At 45.6% G+C, this 15,091-nt stretch overlaps 1 long non-coding RNA gene across 1 annotated transcript; it reads right to left on the bottom strand.

Annotated features, from left to right (window-relative positions):
• Positions 1–571: 571 nt before the first annotated feature.
• Positions 572–1,939, bottom strand: LOC122460560. The gene is made up of 2 exons (XR_006281935.1): positions 1,836–1,939; positions 572–1,066 (listed from the first exon to the last, which is right to left on the bottom strand). It is a non-coding gene; the product is annotated as an uncharacterized LOC122460560 (long non-coding RNA).
• Between the last annotated feature and the right edge of the window lie 13,152 nt (positions 1,940–15,091).

Here is a 15,091-nt window from a genome sequence, read left to right on the forward strand (position 1 = left end):
AATTCAGATAAACCAGACAGCGATCCCTAGCAATCTGTTTGTCCTGATTCTCAGGTCTATAGTATAGATATAGGTGACTTTCTTGCAATTGGATCTGCAAGCAGATCCTTGAACTACCGTGGGGGGTCTATGTGGGAACAAGAGTATGCCCACAAAGATCCAACAGCAGGATCACAGCCATAGTCTGATCTTATTTACTGTCCCATTCCATGGGACCACATGGTCATATGTGATTCACTGCACGAGGAAGAACTATTTCTGTTTGAATATTTCCATGGGAGGGTGTTATGTAGCATACAAATCTGCACTTGGAATACATACATATTCCTCAATTATCTATCATATTTTGGTACTCACATTACACAGATATTGGTAAAAATAAAACAGAATATTATTGAAAAACTGAGTATTATTGGCCTATTGTGAATCTTTCTTTGCTCTTGAATTATTGGTACTATAGACCGCAATACTTCTAGTTAATTCTTAGGGGGAAACTGCATAGCAGTATAAGAAAAAGTCTAATCACTATATCTAATTACAAACAGTAAATCACAAAAAAAACCCAAAACTGTTCAAAGAGTTTTAAATATATTTAAATCAGAATTAACAGTCAAATATGAATGTTATTTTAACAATCTGGCATATAGATTAGGACTGCACAGATGCAGTTTCTATTTGAATGTAGGGAGAAATTACAATTTTGAGATTTGTATTTAAATGAGATCCATTCCTTAGCCCTATCCTACATCATCAGACTAGACCTGCTGCTAGAGTATGGGTACAATGGCAGAGTCTGATGGTAGAGACATCAGCATCATTCACCATCAAAGAAGAGTGATAGATATTTCTAAATACAGTTTTGAAAATTCATTATCCATAAGTCTATTTTTATTTTGTGTAATTACTGAGCAGCTTGAGGTAATCACAGAGATTTCCAGTATTAGTCAATTCCAAACTTCGGGAAAACGTAGCAATCGTCTATTCATCAAGAAATTCACGTGACTTTTGTGCTTGTGAAAAACAGAAGGATTTGACAGATTTAATCTTCCTCTGCGCCCGGCTTTACCTTACAGAAGAAACCAACAGGAGCAGGCACTTTTCAGTGTCAGCAGCTTTACTGCCATGACAAGAAGTTAGTGCGGCCCAAAGGTAAACTCCCAAATAACAGTCTGAGACTGGGAGCTTTCCCAGTGGCAACCGGGTCATCGATCACACTAGATGGTTCATGGACACACGATAACTCTGCCGGAGGGGGGAGGTTCGAGCCCGCCCCACTCCTTCTCCCAAGGAGCCGCTCTTCACAGGGTAATCAGGCAGCGCCGCCGGCCCCGCTGGGAGAAGCACCTCTCTCTTTCCCAAGCAAACGCAGGGGGCGTGCGCGGCTGCAGCCGCCGAGGAGCTGCTCGGCCCACTCTGGCCTCTGCGGCCTGCCCTTTATTGCGTGCGTTGCGGCCGGGCACAGGCGGCCCGCGGGTAGAGACCCCAGGCACGGGGCGCTAGGCCCGGAGGGACGGCTCCCTGGCCCTGGCCCTGGGCCACAGCGCGAAGGGGCGGCCCGCAAAGGGGTTTAAACCCGGGCGCGCCCCTGGGCGCTGCTCCCTGGGACGGAGGGTTGTTCGCAGAGGCCAGGCCTGCCCCGCGCTGCTGGGGACGCTCAGCTCGCCCGGCCCTGGCCCGCCTCACGTGCCGCGCCGGGCAGCTGGCTCCTGAACCCCTCCCAACGGGCACCCGACTCCTCACCAGAGGGCTTCACAGCCCCCCCCCCCCTCCTCCTCCGGCGACGAGCTCCCCGTGCGCCTGCGTACTGAGCCGCCCCTCCCCCGCGAGCTGTTTACTGTTTGGTTTCCAGGGCGCTGCGCAGGGCACAACGCTGTCACGTTCCGCTCGCGGCCCGCAGAAACGCTACGACGCGACGCCATGACGCAAATGCTTCCGACGCTGCCCATATATGGGAGGTTCTGGCACCTGTCTTGTTCTTCCTCCCCTTCTTTGGCTGGGGGAAGGTTCCAGAACGGAGTGGCGCACGTACTGGGCGCGTGACGCGGCGCCGCCACCAGGCCGCACCCGTGAGACTGGAACACCCGCCGTACTACCTGGCAAGCCGCTCTGCCCCTCCCTGGCCGGAGGATGCCCTGTTCCACGGGGGGAACCCCTGCTCCCCTCCCCTCCCCTCCCCTCCCGGCGGGGCGCCAGTGGGCTCGCCGCCGTGCAGCCCCTGCGTGTCGGCAGACGGGAGAGCGGCGTGCGCTTGGGGCTCGGGACGCCCGCGGCACTGCGCGCGCTCGGCGCGCGGAGAAGTCCCCGAGCATTTTTCCGCGGGCCTCGGCGTTGCTGCCCCGCAGCCAGGCGTGCGCCTTGCGGAGCAATGGCGGGCTCTGGTGGCGCCGCGGGGGGAATGGGTACAGTGAACACCCTTGTTCCCCTCGCCCCCCCCATGTCTGTGCAGCAGTTAAGCGCCTGCCGCTGGCCTGTGCCGCACGCTGGGGTAAGGGGCTCTTTGATTGTGGTGTAGAGCCTGAGGCTGGAGCCAGCGCCCCAGGGTCTAGGCCGGAAATTAGACAGCGTCTTAGCCTGGGGCCCACTAGCCCAAGTCAGCTGGCACAGGAATTCGTCCTGCCTCCTGTGTCAGACCTGTGATTCAGTCAGGCTGGGATCTTGTTCCTTTTGAAACTTCTTGGTTTTCTATTTGTTTGTTGTGTGAAGGTGAATTGTGTACGTAGAACCACCGAGTTGCAAACTGTCCGGTCAACCACACTCCTCATTTGAAACCTGAAGTAGGCAGGCAGCAGCAGAGCTCCCCCACCACCAAAAAGGGGGGGCAGATACAGTACCATACCTGTTAAACATATTAAAAATATAGAGGGAAAGTTAAAAATTTGACCAGGTAAGGAAATTGTTTCAGTGCTTGTTTCACATAAATTAAGATAGTTAAAAGCTGCATTTTCTTCTGCATAGTAGGACGGTCGGTCCCTTAAGAATTGCTATTAATTGCACTGTTAAACAATAATATACCATCTAGTTAAATATTTGTTGATGTTTTCTGTGTTTTCAGATATATTGATTTCACTTGTAACACAGAATACAAAGTGTACAGTTCTCACATATTTGTAATTACAAGTATTTGCATTGTAAAAACAAAGTAAAATGGTATTTTTTCAATTCACCTAGTAAAAGTACTGTCTCTGTTTCATGGAAGTTTAAATTACAAATGTAGAATTATGTACAAAACCCCCTGCATTCAAAAATAAAACAATCTAAAATTTTAGAGCCCGCAAGTCCACTGAGTTCTATTTCTTGTTCAACTAATCGCTCAGACAAACAAGTTTGTTTACATTTGCAGAAGATACTGCTACCCGTTTCTTGTTCACAGTGTCACCTGAAAGTGAGAACAGGCTTTCTCATGGCACTGTTGTAGCCAGCCTTGCAAGATATTTATGCACCAGATGCACTAAAGATTCCTATGTCCCTTCATGCTTCAACCACCATTGCAGGGGACATGCATTCATGCTGATGGTTGGTTCTGCTTGATAACAATCCAAAGCAATGCGAACCGATGCATGTTCACTTTCATTATCTGAGTGAGCTGCCACCAGCAGATTTTCCTTTTTTGGTGGTTTGGGTTCTGTAGTTTCTGCATCAGAGTATTGCTCTTTTAAGACTTCTGAAGGCATGCTCCACACCTCATCTCTCTCAGACTTTGGAATGCACTTGAGATTCTTAAAACTTGGGTTGAGTGCTGTAGCTATCTTTAGAAATCTCACATTGGTACCTTCTTTGCCTTTTGTGAAATTTGCAGTGAAAGTGTTCTTAAAATGAACAACATGCGCTGGGTCATTATCTGAGACTGCTGTAATATGGTATATATGGCAGAACGCAGGTAAAACAGCAGGGGACATACAATTTTCCCCCAAGGAGTTCAGTCACAAATTTAATGCATTATTTTTTTTAACAAGTGTCATCAGCATGGAAGCATATCCTCTGGAATGGTGGCTGAAGCATGAAGGAGCATATGAATGTTTAGCATATCTGACATACCTTGCAGAGCCGGCCACAAAAGTGCTATGCAAATACCTGTTACTTTCTGGTGACCTTGTAAATAAGAAGAGGGCAGCATTATCTCCTGTAAATGTAAACAAACTTGTTTGTCATAGCAATTGGCTGAACAAGAAGTAGGACTGAGTGGACTTGTAGACTCTAAAGTTTTATATTTTGTTTGAGTGCAGTTATATTAAAAGAAACACAACAAAACCCCCCCATCACATTAGTAAGTTGCACTTGCACCATAGATTGTAGGACAGTACTTGAAGTATTTGATTTTGGTTACAACACAGAATACTATATATATAATGAAAATGTAGAAGAACATCCAAATTATTTAATCAACTTCAGTTGGTATTCTATTGTTTAACAGTGTGATTTAAAACTATGATTAAATGTGATTCATTTTGGAGTTAACCGCACGAGTTAACTGCAGTTAATCGATAGCCCTACTGCATTGTAAAGTTTCAAAGCTGAATTAAGTCAATGTTCAGTTGCAAACTTTTGAAAGACCAACCATAATGTTTTGTTCAGAGTTACGAACAACCTCTGTTTCCAAGGTGTTCATAACTCTGAGATTCTACTGTATTTTATAAGACAATAGTTCCTTGTAGCTGAGAATCTCTGGCCAGGTTCTAACTCTAAGGGACTAGAACCGTATATATTAAACTTTGCAGCAACTATTAAGTGCAGCCTGGGTATTCTGCAGCTGCAAAGTTTATGCCACATCTATCCATAGAAAGAGGGTGTGATATGAACCTAGATTAATAAAGATGAATCCATTCCCCAGTCCAAAAATACTCAATTGTCCTGGGTGTAAAAACCCCACACCATTTTCTGCTCCTTTGGGCAGCCTAAACCCTCAAATGTCCTACCCCAAACCTCCAGGTTCCCCCTAGAAACTTGTACAATGCAATTCTTCATTTGAAGAACAAAATTTTGTGGCACAGTGAAAATTTGCACCAAAAATAAGGTGAATTTAATTAAAAGAAAATCAGGGTACTGATTATATTAATTGTCATCTAAGGGAATGAAAACCATCAATTTTCTAATTTATCTCTGCAGCATCAGAGTGTATTAGAAAGCAGGGGTCCTTTTTTGCCAATTTTATTTCTAGCTTGCCACAAGAAGTGTGATTGTGAATCTAAACATCTCTTACTCTGTTGGATGGTTCCACTCATTTCATCTGTGGCTGCCTCATTGGTAGCCTGACTTCCTTCCCTTTTTCTGCCACAATGAAGCTTTTGGCTAAAGTGTCCCCCCGTGCTTACTCTGCAGTTCTCTTTTTGGCTCTAAGTATATATACTGATTTAAGGTGTGATCTGCTGTTTCTACGCTGATCTTTCCTTCAGGCCTCTTGCTTATAAGGCAGAACAATACAACTTCATGGTATTATCTGGTTTATGTTGATTCTCAGAGAAGAGGAGTTGATGGGGAAATGCCAAAGAATTATTGCCTTTGCCATATGGTGTTGCTGAGATTCTTCAGTTGCCCTGTGTGCCCTGTTGGATCTCTGTCAAATAGCATACCAGTCTGATTGACAAATGAGATGTGCAGGGGACATATCGATGCTTATGATGAGCTCCTGTTCTTAAACATGATGTGGTCTAGGGGAGGGTCTCATTCTTTGGGGGAGGGATAGCTCAGTGGTTTGAGCATTGGCTCGCTAAACCCAGGGTTGTGAGTTCAATCCTTGAGGGGGCCATTTGGGGCAAAAATTGGGGATTGGTCCTGCTTTGAGCAGGGGGTTGGACTAGATGATCTCCTGAGGTCCCTTCCAACCCTGATATTCTATGATTAATGCGCCATTGATTTCATCTGCTGCCTCCATTTACTACTTGTGGTGTGTCTCAGCTTCCTCCTATGCTCTTAAGTTTCTTCTCTCTCCTCTTTCTAGAGTGCCTGCCTTTGGAATCTTTTGGTCTTGGTTAGCATGCATCAACTCCATCATACTCACTGAATATGGAGTTTGAACCAACTTCATTAGTAGCCACCAATAGCACTGTATTTGTTCTCCATCACTGCTATGATTGGCACCTTAAGATGGACTGCTAGCTCCTCATCCTTCTGGGGTTTCCTTCAGGTGGTCATCTTGTTTGTGAGCAATTGTTAAGGGGCAAATTTTCTAGAATTACCAGTTTTCTTCACCACCACCACCAGTGCTTCCAACTCAAGAGAATGATGAATGAGTGGCAAGTGTTGTCCAAAGGGAACTGGATATTGTATCAACAAAAGTCATAGTAAAACAAAAGGATTAAACTAACTAATGTATATGGGACCTTTACTGTTTCCAATTCTGGAGATTTCAAGCTGTTTATTTCTTTTTCATCCCTGGCCCTAGGAGACGTGGACATTTGGTCCTCTTTTTGCTAAGAGCTCCCTGCTTTCTCATTGCCTGACCAGCTGAGAACTCTGTTTTTATACAAACCTTTTTGAGCACAGCGATTTACGCTGGGCAGAGAGAAGCAGCTGCAGCACTAAGAGTCATTTTAATTCTCACTACAACTTATTTTCCAGCTATTAAGGACTGTTTTTTCCCTTTCCCTTATTTCAGGGGAAGTGTTACATTCTCACAACATAGTATTTGCTTTACTTTATTTGCACTGATTGTTTTAAATTGGCAACATACTGAGCATTTTACAGGACAAAAATAAAGACGGTGCCTGTGCTGAAGAGTATAATTTAAAATATACTAGGCTACAATGTGGGGAATTTTTAAATAAAAAGTTGAATCATAATCGTTTTGATCGTGCCGCAAAATGTAGTGGGTATTTTGCTGTACAAGTAGTCCTAGTCCTTGCTCCTAAGAATAGTGATACAATCAGTGGATTTATAAAATAGTAGGAAGACCTTGGGGTAAGGAAGGAGAGGCAAAAAGATCATGTGATTACACAGGTGAGGCATGTGCTTTGGTGGGTCAGTTAAGAAGAAATGTAACCTAATGATCTTGTTCTCACCTGCATCACTACAAAAGAATCTAATGAAGATGAGCTGATGTCACTCACCATTGACTCACAATGTAAGAATTGTGCACAAAACCTGAGAAATAGATTGGGAATGGAAGGGAATAGGGATACAACAGCCAATCGTGCATTGCTAGAGAACACTTTCAGCCTTAGACTGTCACAAGGTTGCAGTCCAGCACAACCATTCAGTCAAAACCCAAGAAAACTTTCTGATCTGCCTTCCTCCCATGTTACCAGATTCCACGTTCTGCTGTCATCCAGTCTACATTCTCACTTGTTGCTGTAACGCCAGACATTACCTGTTGTTAGAAGCCTGAACTGTAACATGCATGTGCAAGCAATTAACAGCTAATTTTAATCCCTTGTGGCGCACGTGGTTGCACAAGGAGAACCTTTGTAGCCTTCAATCTTTTCATAAGTATGGCATAATTACTGGTTAGTTTGATTACAAATGGTGCCCTTTAAGCAATCTTACATGTCCTCAGAAACATGGTAATGATCAGCTCTGACTATTAACAGGTTTGTATTTGCTTTTTAAAACCATATCGTACATAGAAATAATCACATGAATTTAAAATAAATACTTTGCCCTTGTCTCATGCTTTCTGTTTGACACTGAGTACTTCACAGACACTAATGAATTAAGCTTCTGTTCTGTACAGGTTCTTACACTGTGTTCATCACCATTGCGTCTGAACACCCTGTAACAAGACATCTTAAGGGCATCTGTGCTCCAAGCTCTGGCATCTCATTGACTACACTGTCATTAGGAGAAGAGACAGACAGGATGTTTGAATGACAAAGGCCATGAGAAGTGTAGAATGCTGGACTGATCCCAGGCATATAGTCTCAGAGCATAATATCCAGCTACATCCTAGTAGGCAGCCACGTGGTAAAAAGGCATCCAAAAAGCTTAATGTCTCCTCCACACTGAAATGGGTAATGTGAAACGGTTTTCTTGAAGAACTGTGCAACTAACTTGTAACAATTGATGCAAACTCTAAAAACATCAAGGAAAATTGGGCATCCTTTATATACTCTGTGTACTTGGCTGCATCCGATACCCTCGGTTCCATCACATGTAAACATCAAAATTGTTTTGATGAAAATGATACTTATGTAGAGAGACGGTTGAATGAGAAACATTTGGCTCCATAAGGCTGTTTAGGAGACGGTACTTCAACATCTAAGAAGGTAGCCTTCAACAACATCAAGAGGACTGTCAAGCGTAAATTTAGAGAGATGCAGAACTCACGGCTGAGCAACAAGGCAGATGAGATTCATTCCTATGCAGACAGGAATGATATGAAGTGCTTCTATGATGCTCTGAGGACAATCTGCGGGTCACCGTCATCAGGAACAACTCCAGTACTGAGTGTTGATGGCACCACTCTGGCCACTGATAAAGAAAAGATACTGCAAAGGTGGGCAGAACACTTTAACCACATCCTCAAACAAGAATCCTCTATTAGGGAGGAGGCAATTGATCGACTGCCCCAGATCAATATCAATGTATCTCTTGCTGATCTCCCAGTGGTGACTGAAACTATGAAAGCAATTGACCTGATGTCAAATGGCAAAGCACCTGGAGCAGATGCTATGCCAGCAGAGGTGTAACAGGCCAGAGGCTCACACATGGCTCTGAAACAGACTGAAGTTTTCCAATCAGTGTGGACTAAAGGAACTATATCCCAGGAGTACAAGGATGCAGCCATCATCCACTTGTACAAGCGGAGGGGCCACAGACAATTCTACAACTACTATTGGGGCATCTCCCTATTGTCAGTAGCCAGCAAAATTCTCATCAGAATTCTGCTGAATTGCCTCATGCAATACATTGAACAAGTGCTTCTGCCTGAGAGTCAGCGTGGCTTCAGGAAAGGATGCAGGACTATAGATACGGTATTTGCACCTCGTCAACTTCAGGAGAAATGTCAGGAACAGAACTCCAACTTGTACTTTCATTGACCTGACAAAAGCATTTGATACAGTCAGGAGAGCCTTTGGAAGATCATGGCAAAATTTGGTTACCAAGAGAAATTCATCGCAATGGTTCAGCAATTCCACGACGGTATTCTCACTTGCATTGTGGACAACGGTGAGTCATCTGAACCATTCCCAGTCACCCATGCAGTCAAGTAGGGCTGTGTGTTGGCCTCAGCTGTTCTCAGTATGATTTCTGCCATGTTTACAGATGCCTTTCATGAATGTGACACCGGGGTTGGCATCAGATACTGGACTGATGGCAAGCAATTCAGTTTGAGGAGACTACAGGCAAAGACGAATGTACAGGAAGTGACTGTTTGTGATCTTTTGTTGGCTGATGACTGTTCCCTGAATGCCAGATCTGAGTCTGACCTGCAGTGGTGTATGGGCAATTTCTCTTCAGCTTGTGACAACTTTGGTCTTGCATCACTTCTGGCTTCCTGATAATGTATCAGCCTGTACCAGGAAAGCCTTACGTAGAGCTTACTGTCACGGTGAATGGCCAAACCCTCCAGGCAGTGGACAAGTTCACATACCTCAGCAGTACACTCTCGCGTGCAGTTCACAACAATGATGAAACCAATGCCAGAATTGCCAAAGCAAGTATGGCCTTTGGCAGACTATGTGCAATTGTGTGAGAGCGTAGAGGCAACAGTCAACAAACAAATCTGAAAGTCTACAAAGACATTGCATTGCCAACTCTGATGTAAAACCTGGATGGCGTACAGATACCAGTCTGTGAAGCTGAATCACTTTCACGTGGTCTGTTTGAAGAACCTGAGGATAAGATGGCAAGACAAGGCTCTAGATACCGAGGTTCTTATGCAGGTAGGCATTCCAAGCATCCATAGTCTGATGAAAGCAAAGATGAGATGGGCAGGTCGTGTCATCAGAATGTCAGACAGGCGACTGCCAAAGATCTTTTACAGCAAGCTAAAGGAGGGAAACCGCTTTCAGGGAGGCAAGAAGAAACATTTCAGGGTCTCCCGCAAGTTATCCTTGGGGCATTTCAACATTGATCCAGAGCTTTTGGAAGATCTTGCTCATGATTGTTCTTCCTGGCAAAGCCTCATCTATACTGGAGCTAGTCTGTGAGTGGAGGAGACCTGCTGAGGCAGAGCAGAAGCGCAAGCAGTGTGAATCTCACAACAGCAGCATGTCACTATTAATCAGTTGACACACACAGGCATCTTTTGTTTAGTGTCCCACAGACAGTTCAGAGCTCAAATTGGCCTGATCAGCCACTCACATGTTCACAGAAATCAAACCAACCAATGATGTTGTAGTCATATTTAAACTCTAAGAACAAACAATCTGAGATCATTCAGTAGTGCATTAATCAGTGGTTTTCAAACGTTTTACTAAGGTGGCCTACCAACTGCATTTTGTCTTGCAACCTACCTCGGGTCCAAATTCATGGAATTCCTGAGAAGGGTGGCTGGGCCAAATTTGAGTGATTTGGCGTTGTACCCTGGTATATGGGGCTGCAGGGCCACTCAAGTTTGGCCCAGCTGCCCTCTGATGCTGCACGTGTGCCAGGTCACAACACCCAGTGGCGTATTAGCCAATGGGCTAATGGGGTCTCTGCCCAGGGGCCCCAGAAAAATGGGCACCCCAGCAGACATCCATCGTGGGCAGCAGAAGCCCAAAGCCCTGGTAGAAGAGCTGGGTGGCGGGGGAAGTCCCAGCATCCGGACCCTAGCTGCAGCCGTGGGACTGGAGGAGTACCCTGTTCCCTGCTGCGGCCTCAGGGCTGGGGGAGCTCTCAGCCCTAGCTGCAGCCCTGGGGCATGGGGAGGGGGATAGAGCTTCTCGGGTCTTGGGGCTGCAGGGGTGGGGAGAAAGGAGCAAACAGGTTGCGGTACTGTGGATGGAATGGGGTGGGGCTATGGGAGAAGGGGCAGAACAGGGTGGGGCCTTTGGTGGAAGGGGTGGAATGTGGGCAGAATCGCAGGTAGAAGGGGTGGAGAGGCCCCCCCCCACTTGCTCTGGCCTCAGCCTCCTGAAACCTTAATCCATCTCTGGCTATACTTGAAGCAGGGAACTGGCCTACCCCTATATGACAAGAGTTACTGCTGCACCATGAGTGCAGGGAGGGCTTGCTCTCCCACTAGCCCCCTCCCTGCACTAGGTCCAGAGCCCTCCATTTAAGAAGCACTGCATTAAGCAACCTGACTAACATCAATTATGTGGTTTGTTCTTTCATTCTCTGCCCAGGATGTGCAGTGGAGTATCTTGTTTTCCGTAGGGTTGTTTTTGTTGTTTTTTAAATAAATGTTGCAACATGTTGGTTAAAGAGGTAGGTCAAAGACCATGTGCTTTGCATGTGATGAAGCAGAAAGTGATGAGGTCTGTGATGGTCTTTACTTTCTGTGGGTGTTCATTCCACAATCTTGGCCTGGCCCCTGAGAAAGCTCTGTCTCCTGCACAGACCAGCTTCACCCTTATTGTGGAGAGCTCCATTGTGTCAGAGGAGTGGAGTTGTTGGCCATGGTTTTATCTCAGAACTTTAGGGGCATCTTTTAGATACACTGGTCCTAGGCCATTAAGCACCTTAAAGATAAGCATCAACACCTTGTACTTGAGTTGCTAGGTCTCCCTACAGCCCTGTGAAGTAGGTGAAGATTCTGATCACCTTTCAACAGAGGGGACACTAAGGTACAGAGAGGGGAAATGACTTTTCTAAGGTCATATTATAAGCATGTGGCAGAGCTGGGAATACACCTTAGAAAGTCTGACTCCTAGTTCCACATTCTAATGTTTAGGCAAGGCTGTCCCTAGATATTTGTGATGCCCCGCAGAGCCCCCCTGCCGGGGTTGGGGAGAGCTGCACCAAAGATCTGTGGGGGGCAGGAGCAGGCTTGGGGGAAAGGGGGGAAACTGCCCCCCAGCACAAGCCTGCAGAGAGGGTTGGGGCTGGTTCACTCCACTTCCTGCCACCTGGTGATTGCAGGGTGGGCCCAACCCTGCACTCACAGGGCAGCGGGAAGTGGAGTGACCCGGCCCCAACCTGCTCTGCTCCCCTGGCTCCCAGACTTGGGGGCGTGGAGGGGGCAGGGGACAACCGCCCCCCAGCACTCATGGCAGCCCAACTGGGAGCCACAGAGCGGGCTGGAGCCAGGTCGCTCCACTTCCTGCTGCCCAGTGAGTGCAGGGCGTGCCCGACCCCTGCTGTGGTCCCTCAGGATGTAGCTCGGGAAGGGGGTGGGGTGAGGGTGGGGCTTGGGTAGGGGTGGGGCAAGAGCTGTGGGGAAGGGGTGGTGTGGGAGCAGGGGCAGCTTTCCTGGCCAGCTCAGCTGGCCGAAGGATCTGGCTGGCTGCTGGAGCAGCATGCAGCTATGTAGGACACCAGGAAATTTGGAGCAATTTAGCCTACGCAGCCGCATAGTTTGCGTATGGGTAAGGACGGCCCTGTGTTTAGGGCATGCTCTCTGAGATCAATGTGTGGTCATGTGGGTAAAAGCAGTTGCAGAATAATGTGGGGGGGGAAGAGAGGGGAGGAAGATAAACAGCGCATTAGTAAAATATGTAGGTTGTGATAACTAAGGCCTTTCAGCTATTTATGGACTATGGTGTATCCTGACTTTGAAAACAACTGCTGTGGATGCTCCAAACACTAGGCCCTCTAGGCTCAAGTCCTAGTTGGGTTTCCAACATACACACATCTGCTAAATTGAGGAATCTTTCTCTTTTAAAGCAGGCACTTCTCTCCATGATGTATAAGTTCTGTATCTTTAGCTACTTCCTAATAATCTTTACTAGAATTGGCAGGGAGGAAAGTGTGGAAATACCCTAGGTACAAGTCTTAGTGGTTAGTTACAAAATAAAAGTACAGAATAAGCCCAAGCCCCTAGGAGAGCAGTCCAGCAAGAGGGCACAAGGGTATCTTTGCTTCCCAGAGTTCATCAGATATAGTACCCAGTATGCTGCTCAAGTCTAAATCTCTTGGGCAAGAAGGCAATCTTAGTCTCTCAAACTCACAGGGCTGGGCTTAGCAACCTCTAGGTGGCACCAACTCTTATCATAAATCTTGTGATAAAATCATATTTGGTATTTTTTTCTTAAAACTCCAGTTTTTGGAGTCGTGACTACATGTGAATCTCAATTTTATTTTTTGTAAAGTAAGTTTTTTTTATGATTATGGGGAAAAGTGGGGAAATGTGTAATATAACGCTATTATTGCTTATTTTAATTTTGTGATTTTCTTTTTAAGCTGGTCATGATTTTTGAATGCATGGTGTTGGTAATACTGCCTCTGATGTTGTGGGTGTCACTTGGTGGTCAGTGTAGGAGCCTTTGTGTGTTCTCCCTGCCCCCACAGCTGTGTTGGAGACAGGGCCAGCCCACAACATTTTAGCACTTGAGGCGGGGAGTTCAAATGACGCCCCCATGTCCTCTCGCTTGGGCCAACACTTTGAAAGGTCTCAGTTCTTCCTTCTTCCTTTCTACTCCTCTCATGGTACTGCTCTGCTACCTACCCCAATAAAGGAGAACTAGCAACTTAAAATGCCTTGTTCAAAAAATTTAGGTAACACTTAACTTTCAAATGCCTGAACAGCAAATGTAACTTTTCTTGTCTGCATAGTAAACACTGGCATTTTTATCTGTTTGAATAATGAAAGTGGTGCTTTCTATGCCTTCTTGGTTGCAAAGATTTGAACGGCTTCCTGCTGAAGGTCCACAGTCTGGGCCAGCTCATGCACTATTGAGATGGTTGCAAGGCTGACCAACCTCTCCTGTGTCATTGTGGAGTATAATGTGTTTTTATTAACTTCAGCTTGGAGAAGCTGCATTCTCCACTGGCAACTGTTACAGGAAGTGCTAGAAGTATGTGCAGAGCAACAAAAGCATTTGGAAAGAGGGTGGTCATCTTATTTGTGCACATATATTCCAGAACAGCCTTTGGAGTTGATCCTGCTGAAATGTATCTTGAAAAGGCTTTCAGTTAATCACCTTAATCACTCGCATCAATATTGTGCATGTCATCATGTGTCAACACTGTCTCTAGTGCCCTGCATTGCTGGTGTAGTTCGTCTTGAGGTATAGTGAGCAGTTTTGGAATATCCTCCAACATCCCAAATATACTGCTATGTTTCTTGAGCTGCATGAAACGTTCAACTGACTGACTGACTATTGCACAATCTAGCACCTGATAAAAGAATTCAACTTTGAATTGTTGTTTGGGATCTCTTATGGGATTATCTCATGCCTCATAATCAAAATGTCCTCATCTTCGGTGACTGTCTTGTATTCTTGAATGGGTAGGAAAATAGCTTCAGTGTGAAGTTCCTCTGCCAACTTCTGTGCACTCTTTAGAACATTTTGAAATCTCTCATCTGACCAATAAGACTGTAGGTATGACATTGCTTTGCCCAGTTGTTCCATTGCTCCAGATATATCAAGGTCAGCACCTTGGAGTCTCTTGCTTACAACATTTATTTCAAACAGCATCATGCCACAACACTAAGCCACACAGACATTTGAAGTTATGTATGTTTCTGGTGATTCCATTTCCCTCTGCCACTGTTCTCCCATGAACAGTTCCTGTCCATAGCATTATTCTCCATAATGGGAACTATGGCATCATCCGTCTTCCCAGTTTGGTGTGTGTTAGGCTTTATCGCCTCCACTCGCCTTTCCCATCGTGTGGGACTTAGTGGTTTCAGTGTCAGAGAGGATGTTCCCAGATGTTGCTTCAAAATTCGCTATCGATGAATTGATGCAGAGAAAAATACATTTAAAAAAAATCAGCAGCCTCATTAGAAGCTGATGCTGCATCACTGACCACCAAGTTCAATGAATGAGAACTGCATGGGACAAAAAAAGCTCAAGTGTTTAACTCCCGGATCCGTGTCTGCACTCCTCTACTCCTCTGTTCTTTCCTTTCATGTTGGTACCATTATTGTAACCCTGACCTCTCATGTCAGCTGTTGCAATTCCCGTATCTTCCAACTTTTTAGGAAGCACATTTGTCGTATCAGCTCCTATAGTATCAATGTCAATAAATTCTAGAAAATGCTCTCTGATAGTCACTATTGCAGGGGTGTTTTCACTAGGTTCTGTTACAAAATGCACCATTAAAGTCATTTGTTCCATATGGC

This window comes from Dermochelys coriacea, chromosome 6, assembly GCF_009764565.3.
Source record: "Dermochelys coriacea isolate rDerCor1 chromosome 6, rDerCor1.pri.v4, whole genome shotgun sequence".
Lineage (NCBI taxonomy): Eukaryota > Metazoa > Chordata > Testudines > Dermochelyidae > Dermochelys > Dermochelys coriacea.